The following is a 10,369-nucleotide window of genomic DNA, read 5'->3' as shown; positions in this document are numbered from 1 at the left end:
CAACCTGGTTGATATCCTGAATGGATCCAATCAAGTACATCTTTGAAAAGCCTGCTGTTACTGGAAAGATTGCACGTTGGCAAATGTTGTTGTCTGAATACGATATTGTGTACAAAGCTCAGAAAGCAATCAAAGGAAGCGTCCTTGCTGAGCATCTTGCTTGTCAACCTCTTGATGATTACCAGCCAATTAAATTTGATTTTCCTGATGAAGAGATTATGTATTTGAAAGCGAAAGACTGTGAAGAGCCACTGATCAACGAAGGGCCGGATCCCAATAGCAAATGGGGATTGGTGTTTGATGGTGCTGTTAATGCTTATGGTAAAGGAATTGGGGCCATCATTGTAACTCCACAGGGGCACCACATTCCTTTCACCGCTCGAATAACTTTTGAATGCACAAACAACATAGCTGAATATGAAGCATGCATCTTGGGCATTGAAGAAGCCCTTGACCTGAGAATCAAACACCTTGACATCTATGGAGATTCTGCACTTGTTATTAACCAGATAAAGGGGGAATGAGAGACTCATCATGAGAACCTGATCCCATACCGTGACTATGCAAGACGTCTGTTGACATACTTTACCAAGGTTGAGCTGCACCACATCCCTCGGGATGAAAATCAGATGGCTGACGCTCTTGCTACTCTGTCTTCCATGTTTCGTGTGAATCACTGGAATGTTGTGCCTGTGATCAAGGTGCAGCGTCTTGATAGACCCGCTCATGTGTTTACTATTGAAAATATGCCAGATCAAGCTGATAGAGATGTGAATGATAAAAAGCCTTGGTATTACAACATCAAACAATTCTTGCAGAATCATGAATATCCACCTGGTGCTTCCAACAGGGATAAAAAGACTTTGAGAAGATGGGCTAGTAGATTCCTTCTGGACGGAGAAATCCTATACAAAAGGAACTATGACATGGTCTTGTTGAGATGTGTTGACAAACAAGAAGCTGAGAAGTTGATGCATGATGTACATGACGGTACCTTTAGGACCCATGCTTCGGGTCACACCATGTCTAGGAAACTGTTAAGAGCCGGCTATTACTGGATAACTATGGAGCGTGATTGCCACAAACATGCCAAGAGATGTCACAAGTGTCAAATTTATGCTGACAAGATTCATGTGCCTCCGCACGCTCTCAATGTTATATCTTCCCCATGGCCTTTCTCTATGTGGGGCATTGACATGATCGGAAGAATTGAGCCAAAAGCTTCCAATGGACATCGTTTCATTCTAGTGGCAATTGACTATTTCACCAAGTGGGTTGAAGCTGCTTCCTATGCAAATGTGACCAAGCAAGTGGTTGTCAAGTTTATCAAGAATAACATCATCTGTCGATATGGTGTTCCCAACAAGATCATCACTGACAATGGTTCCAATCTGAACAATAGCATGATGCGGGCTTTATGTGAAGAATTCAAAATCGAACATCACAACTCTTCTCCTTATAGACCTCAGATGAATGGTGCAGTTGAGGCCGCTAACAAGAACATCAAGAAGATTGTTCAGAAGATGGTCACTACTTACAAAGACTGGCATGAAATGCTACCTTTTGCCTTGCATGGTTACCGTACTACAGTGCGCAGTTCAACCGGGGCAACTCCTTTCTCTTTGGTATATGGTATGGAAGCAGTTCTCCCTCTGGAAGTGGAGATTCCATCTCTTCGAGTAATCATGGAAGCAAAACTAACTGAGGCTGAATGGTGTCAAAGTAGGTATGACCAATTGAATTTGATTGAAGAGAAACGTATGGATGCTATGGCTCATGGACAGTTGTATCAAGTACGAATGAAGAATGCTTTTGACAAGAAAGTCCGACCTCGAGAATTCAAGGAAGGCGAACTTGTATTGAAAAGAATGATAAGTCAGCAACCCGACCCAAGGGGCAAGTGGACACCTAACTATGAAGGTCCTTATGTTGTCAAGAAGGCTTTCTCTGGTGGTGCCTTGATTCTTACACACATGGATGGTGTTGAACTCCCAAATCCTGTTAATGCCGATATAGTCAAGAAATACTTTGTCTAGAAAGAAAAGAACAGCGTGGTAGGTCGAAAACCCGAAAGGGCGGCCTAGGCAAAAATGCGCTTCCCGGTGGATCGAAAACCCGAAAGGGCGATCCAGGCAAAAGTTAGGGACAAAAAAAATGAATATGAAAGAGCTCGCTGAGATTGTACGCAACTCAGGCAAGAATGAGCGCCTCGATGAGCCGAAAACCCGAAAGGGCGGTTCATGCAAAAATGAGGTTGACAATAAAAGACAAGTAACTATATCTGGCAAATCACTATCACCCCTTGGGGCATCTGCAACTGTCAATGATTTTCTTCATCAGAAGCTTCTGTACTTGTGAATTCAGAATTTCTATGAAATGTAGCGGTCATCGTGTTCAATGTATCACCAACCAATAAAATTACCATTTTCCAAGCTTTGTAAATCCGTGAAGTCATGCCTTTGGTGGACTTTCACTCTTCTACATCAATTTGAGCCTTTCTGTTGTTTGAAACTCTATTTTCCTTTCTACTTTCAATGCTATATACAAAATATTTTCTTTCTATTTGATAATGTCAATGTCTGGAACAAACATTTTTGAAAATTAAAACATCTTTTCCTGTCTATTTTGAAAGCAAACCTGAGAAATAGGGTACATTTCAATGAAACATGCATGAATAAATGAATGTCAATGTCTATTTCAATACATGTTACAAGCAGGTTGCTCCCCAGGATGATCTGTGGTCAATGGCAAGAATGAAAAAACAGAATGAAAATGAAAAATCGAAAAAATGAAAATGAAAAGCTCGCTAAGTTGAAAACCCGAAAGGGCGGCTTAGGCAAAAATGAGCACCCCACTGATTGACAACCTATGAAGGCAATTCAGGCAAAAATGGGGCAATGAAAAGAATCTTACTCCCCGGTGAATCGAAAACCCGAAAGGGCGGTTCAGGCAAAAATGGGGTTTGAAAATGAAAAAATGAAAAGAATATTGAAAAAGCATTGACCATAGATGCGAACATCCAATGTCTACCCAGCACTGACACGCCTAGCAACGGCGACCTGTATCCAAGGACCTTCCAAGGGTCCCCCCTCTACAAGTTTTATTGCCCTCAGCCATGGTTTCGATACGTCTCTCAAACGACGGTCTCTCCAAAGAGATTTTTCCCCTGTGAATATGTTGCAGCACGAGCCACTACGTGCCCAACCTTCCAATGTTTCGTCTGCCTTTGTGAAACTTCCTTGTCAAATTACAAAGCAATCATGCATTTCAAAGCATTCATACATGCATAATCATGCATTTTATGTGCTCATACATCCAATAATCTTGTTATACCATGCATACATATTGCATATCCAAAATCTCAACTGTCAAGTTCAATCCAATTTCCATTCCAATCCAATCCAAATTTCAACTGTCAAACCCAATTTCAATTTCAATTTCAATTCCAACTGTCCAAATTCAAATCCAACTGTCAAATTCGATGCAATTTCCAATCTCAATTTCAAATCATGTCAACTGTCAAATTCGAAGCAATCTCAATTCCAATTTCTAATCAATGTCAAATTCGAAGCAATCTCAATTTCAACTCAATCTCAATTCGAAGCAATCTCAATGTCAATGTCAATGTTAATGTCAATTTCAATGTCAATCTCCAATTTCAATCCAATTCCAATGTCAATGTCAATGTCAATTTCAACTTTCAATTCAATTTCTATCCAATCTCAAATGTCAATGTCAATTTCAATTCTCAATTCAATTCCAATTTCCAATGTCTCTTTCAATTTCAACTCTCAATCCAATGTCTATGCCTATGTCTCTGCTCAATCTCAACTTGCAATCTCTCTTTCAATGTCAACTTTCAATTCAATTCCAATCAATGTCAATTCACTCTCAATTTGCTTTTGGGCCAACAAAAATGGTCATGTCTATTTTCAAATCAAGTCAATGACAATTTACCCGCAATTGGTATCTTGTCAAATCAGACTCCCAACATGTCTTGTTGCTGGTCAAGTGCCAGGTTCGATCCAAGAAGAACCACTTGCACCTGCTTATATACCTATACTTCCGGACAAACGACAAGTTCAATTCAAAGAACAGTTTGTACCCAGCTTATGCTTTGTTATCGGTCAAACGGCAAGTTCGATCTAAAAGAACAGTTTGCCCCTGCCCACATGATGTGGTGATAATCCAACAGCAAGTTCGATCCAAAGAACAAGTTGTATCTACCCTTTTGTCTATACCTCCAGCCAAACGGCCAGTTTAATTCAAAGAACAGTTTGTGTCTGCCTATCTGTTTGTGTTTTCAATCAAGTGTCAAGTTCGATCCGAAGAACCACTTGTACCTGCCTATATGTTTATGTTTTCGGTCAAGTGCCAAGTTCGATCCCAAGAACAACTTGTACCTGTCTCTTGTTTTTGTATTCCGTGGTCAAGTGGCTAGTTCGACCCAAAGAACAACTTGTACCTTATTTTCTACTCCCTGGTCTGTCCACCCTGTCAATGTCCATCTGAATCCCCAGTGACATGACATGTTCTATGGACTCCAGTTGTTTGTCGTGCATTCATAATCAAAGTATTGCATGGCATTCATATCTTTGAAAATCTGAAAACGTATTTTTATGTCCAAAAGCAGTGCAAATGTTAATATTTAAGTATCTTCGTCCCGTCAATTCTAGGACCTCGTCTTTTGACTCTCCGGACAAAGAAACTTAAATAGGGGCAGCTGTTATACCCTAATTTTGGACCTAAAAATACTTATTTATTTCTTCTTTTCTTGCATTATAAGTCATTTGAACTATCTCTGATCAATTGCATCTCTCTCTGCATTTTATTTCAATTTTATTTGCAAAGTTCACGTGGAAGGGTATTTTAGTCATTTCCTATGTCAAATTTCTCTCAGTCTTTCAAAATTTTGTTTGAGTCCTTTCTGTTTCATTCTATGTCAAAATCCATCTTAAAAATTGCATTTGAAGTCATTTTGAGTCAGTTTTGCCCCTAGGGGCATTTTAGTCTTTTCAAGTGTCAAAGCTCTGTTCAAATCTTAAAAAATTGCCTCTGAGTCTTTCAAAGTTGGTTTAGATAAACTTTTGTTTCAATTCTCTGTTAAAAATCATTTTAAAGTTGCATCTGAGTCATTTTCAGTCATTTTAGCCGCAGGGGCATTTTGGTCATTTCACACGAAATTTCGGCAGAGAGAGGTTACTTTAAAGTACCTCATTTAGGCCATTGGTTCATTTTAGTCCGTTTTGTCAAATCTTAATCGTTTCACTTTACGTTTAGTCAAATTACCTTTTTTTTCCAATTTTATTTTTAGTTTTTAAGTCCAAAACTTCCAAAATTTGCATTTAAGTCCTTTTCCTAGTTTAAATTTTACTTTTGAGTCCTTACTTTGTTTATTTCGAATTTTAAGTCCTTTTCAGTGAATAACAGTCCAGTCCTTTAACTTCATCAAATTGCAGATTGGTCCATAGTCCATTTTTAGTCCAAACTTGGTCCAGGGCACGTGTCAGCATTTCATTGGGCAAGAGGAACACTTGGCACCTATAAAACAGTGCCAACTCAGGTCAAAGGGTCAAAAGAATCACCATTCCAAAGAAGCCACATCATCATCGAACTCTAACAGATTCTCTCTCTTCCAAACCCTAACCACCGCAACAGAATCAATCACCACCACAAAAAACCACCGTAACCGAATTGAACCACCGTAACAAACACCAAATCACAATAATTTTTCACAAATTCGAACCAATTCATCACAAGTTCATAAAAGCTTCATCACAGAAAACTAAAATCCAGGATTTGACAACAAGAACAATCGGAATTGAAGTGTTTTGTTTCGAAGAAGTTCTCAGAGATTCGCAACGAATCTTCATCATCGAACGAAGAAAGCTCTGCAATTCCAACGCCGAATCGTCCAAAGGACGAAACAACGTGATCACAGAGAGTTCGAAGAAGAGGAGAAGAAGGATTAAAGGGAATCTGAACCAGCGAAGAAGAAGAAGATGAAGAACTGATTTATTTTCAGTTTCTGTGTAAAACTTACCGCAAACATCGAAAGAAGATTCAGAATCCAAGTTTTCCGAAGAATCCAGTTCAAATCTCCAATCAAGCTCAAGTAAGTCCACAAAACCTTCTCGTTTTTTTTGTATAATCATCATCGAAGGTTTGAATGTGAAAGTAAACGGTGAATCAAAGAAAAGACTTCGAAAGGATTCCAAAAAATTTCAAAACGAAACCCTAGAGCATAAAATCTCAAGGATTCACCGTTTGTTTCACAAAACAAAGCCCAAATTCGTAATCAGCAAAGAAAACGAGCTAGATCAGGGTTTAGTTTTAAGAAATTCTGAAAAAAGTTCGAAAACCCTAAAAACGAAGAATAAAAGTCTGATCTACTTCGTTTTCTCCATGTTTTCACAAAAATAACCTTGGATTCGTAAAGAGGGAAGGAAGACGGACGTTTCCATGTAAAAAATTCTTTCAGATCATCGGAGAAGATGAATATTCATCTTCCTCCGCCGTCCTTCCCAGTTTCCGGCCAGGGTTAGGTTGCAGAGGTTTTAGAGAGAGAGAAGAGAGCGTTTAAGTTAGAGAGAGAAGTAGAGAAGGGAAAAGGCTGATGGACCGGTTCAAGGCCTTATATAGGCCAACGAACCGGTTCATCCATGGTTCAACCCATGGTTCAGCTTTGACCCGTCCTTAAGCCCAATATTCCATGCCTGTATGCCAAATTTTGCTGTTCATACCCCCTATCCTGCATGTTTCTTGTTTTTTTGCTGTTTGCACCCTTATCTGTCCAAATTTCTTCACAGGAATTTCTAAATCTTTTCCTATGCGTTCTTGATCATTTTCTTGATATTTTTGTGATATCATCATGTGTTGAATCTTGGTTAAAAAGTGTGTGATATTTTCTTGCCAATTGTTTACTATTTTTGTTAAAAATTTGTGAAAATTTTATATGTTTTTATGTCTAAAAATGCTTTAAAAATTCTAAAAATTTTCATACACATTTCTTGACAACTTTGTGGTGTTCTTGTGATAATTTTGCATATTAAAGATTGGTGAACATAATGTGGCTAATTTTCCTACTATTTGTGATATTTTGTGCTAAAAATGAATGAAAATTTGCTTGATTTCAATTCCAATTTCTTGATGCACATTTGTGACTTATGCCACTTGATTCCATGGGGTATTAGTTGCTGTTTGTGTTTGATATTGTTGCATAATTGTGAAATCTTGGTAGGTTACTTAGTTTACAAGTTACTTGTGTAAATAAATAATGTAAATGTGCCTAAGTTTGCTTCTAAAGTGTCAAGTTAGTCATGTTGCCTTAATTCCCATTCCAAAATCTGATTCTAAACCTTTAAAAATGTGTTGGAATGTGAGGATTATAAGTCACATGAGTCTTGCCCTTTATGAGCAAATTTTGGTCATATTTACACTCTTTCTTGCCTTTATTTTAGGTTATTTTCTATGCTTTATGTTATAATATTCCTCTCACTTCATTTCTTTTGATATTATCATGTGTTGCTAACCATTTCATCTCATGTCTCACATTCTTCATAAGCATTCACACTTCATCTTCCTCTCCACCTTATTTCTTGCACTTTAAGTTTCAATTTCGTGCAAAAATTAGAATGTAAAGATCTAGGAGTTCTTGTAGTATTTTACTTTCATGCAATTTAAATTTCTTGGCAAAGAGGCCATAGAATGTATCTAGGGTATGATGTAATAAGGACAATGGACTCTAATAATGTACACCGACACAAGCACCGACACATGCACACACACCACTATAGCTAGAATATTCATGCTTAGATGTATGTTTAGGATTGTATGTTTAGATGAATGTTTAGGCTTTACACTTAGAAAAATCAATTTTCCAAAAAAATGTGAACAAATCTCTCAAATCATTTTCAAAATAAACCTTGGGATCAAAATCCCATTGTATTTTCCCTTTTCATTTTCTTAATCAAATTTCAATGAAAAATAATCATACTTAGACCACAATTTGCAAATGACTAATTCAACCTCACAATTTCACAACCTTATGCCTTTGAGGCCTCTTTCTATTCTTCAAAATCCCATTTTCAAACTTAAAATCAACCAACAAAAACAAAAACATTTTTGGAAGAGAACTACGGTGGATTTGATCCCTTAAACGGGTACGTAGGCAAGGAATCAAAATTCCTTCAATTCAATTAAAATAAAAATCCAAAAACATTCTTCTCCCTCCAATTCTTCATTTAGTAACTCTTAGGTGTAAATATCATTTCAAAATAGCATTTAAAAATAAAGCGCGCGCGTAGAAATTAAAGACGGTTCCTATAGGATACTATAGTCGTTATGGGTGCCTAACACCTTCCCGTAGCGAAAACAACTCCCGGACCTCGATTCTCAAGGGTTTTGCTTACTTTTTCCCTTCCCAAGAAAAAATAAGATATCACCGGTTTAAAAGGTTCAAATGTAATCAATGTTTGACACCCGAAAACCAAGATAAAACAAATGTCCTTTCTCTTTTGGCCTCTTGTATTATACTCCAGCATCATAGGTAGAGGGTTTGGGATTTTGGCGTGCCGCCTATATACGGTGCGCTTTTTGTTGTTTTTTCCTGTTTTCCCGCGAGTTGGTGGTGTGTCTTACACCTAACTTGTCGATGAATAAAATTTTTCGTTTCAACAAAAAATAATGTTAATTCTTATTTTTATTATAGTTTGCATTATTGTTTATTTAAAATTTTAGCTCCACGTATACTTGAAGTCTGGATCCGTCTCTGAGTGCGAATGTGGTTTTAATATATATTTTGTTTCAAAAAAAATAATATCTTTAACTAATATTAAATTTTTTCAATTCAGATAATAGGAACAAAATTGAAAGAAAAATGATAAGGAGCAATGCTATATATCAAGAAAGATTTTATCAAGAAATTGTCCCGAAATTAATGTTAGCCAATAAAATGTCATCCTGGCCGGAAATCATGCGGTGATGGGTGTTATGTATTTTTTTTTATGAAATGTTAATAAATAAGATTGAAATCTAAAGGTGATTATTTTGCCATGTCATTCTTGAATTCATAAAGAAAATCCATTCTTGATATCTAGCATTTTTCAATGATAAGTTTTATAAGCTGCCGAATTAGTTTAACAAAAAAACGTTACTATAAACTACTCCCTCCGTCCCATAATAACTGAGTTTTTTGTAAAAAAAATATTGTCATAAAATAACTGACCTATTTCACTTTTCAATACAATATTAATTACTTTTTTTCTAATTATAACTCTAATTAATATTACTTTCATCACTCCCAATTCAATATATTCCACTTTGCATTTATAATAATGGAGAATGCACCAATACATAACAAGAACACTTTAAATCATTTTTTTCTCTCCTTCATCTATACATTTTTCTTAATATGTGTGAAATGAACACATGACTCAATAATATTGCGAGATCTACAGTATTTAGGCTCTGTCTGGATTGATGGTATATAACGGAGCGGAGCAGAATGAAACAGAATTGAATGGAGTGGAACGGAGGAGAATGGAATAGAGATTCCATTCCATTGTTTGGATATTTTTTGAAATGTTTCCATTCCATTGTTTGGAAAGTAGACGGAATGGAATGAATTATAACATTTTAATTCCATTTTTACCCTTATGTAAAATATATTATTTAAAAAATATTATTACTAAAATCTTATTTCATTCAACGAAAAAAATAAAAGGTACCCAAGAATGTTCCAGGAGGACGATAGCAGTAGCATGAAATTAGTAGCATGCATACAAAGAATTGATGGGTTTACTTTGCTGGCAAAGAAGTAATGTTTCAGGAGTATGATATAAGATGAATAAATGAAGCAATGAACAAATATTTTTTTTTTATTGTAAGAAGATAGGTGAAGAAGAGGGTATCAAAAATATTGTAAGAAGATAGGTGAAGAAGAGGGTATCAAAAAAAATAATAATAAATGTGTAGAAGAAGAAGAAGGTATTGAAGAAGAAGGGGTAAAGTTATAACTATAGGGGTAAAATAGGAATAGTTTAACTATAAAGTTTCATTCCGTTGGATACACCCCAAATTGGGGGTGAAAGAAAAATTGAAGAATTTGATGGAATGGAATGGTATGATTCCATTGTGTTCCATTCCATTCCATTCACATTTTGTAAATCCAAACAATGAAACTCAATTATTTACCATTCCATTTTATTTGACTCCATCACATTCCATCAATCCAAACATAGCCTAATGTCATGCAGCTTCCGGAAAAAGATTGTGCAAGTGTCCGATCAAATCGACTTCGACCTTAGGTGGTCTTTGAGATGTCCAGTTGAACCACACGATGAGAAGTCCTTAATGGGGTTGAGAGAAT

The sequence above is a fragment of the Medicago sativa genome, chromosome 2 (assembly GCF_051527215.1).
Source record: "Medicago sativa cultivar Bolivia chromosome 2, Bolivia_mono, whole genome shotgun sequence".
NCBI classification, from domain to species: Eukaryota; Viridiplantae; Streptophyta; class Magnoliopsida; order Fabales; family Fabaceae; genus Medicago; species Medicago sativa.
The sequence above is the reverse complement of the archived record's forward strand: the minus strand, read 5'-3'. Positions refer to the sequence as shown.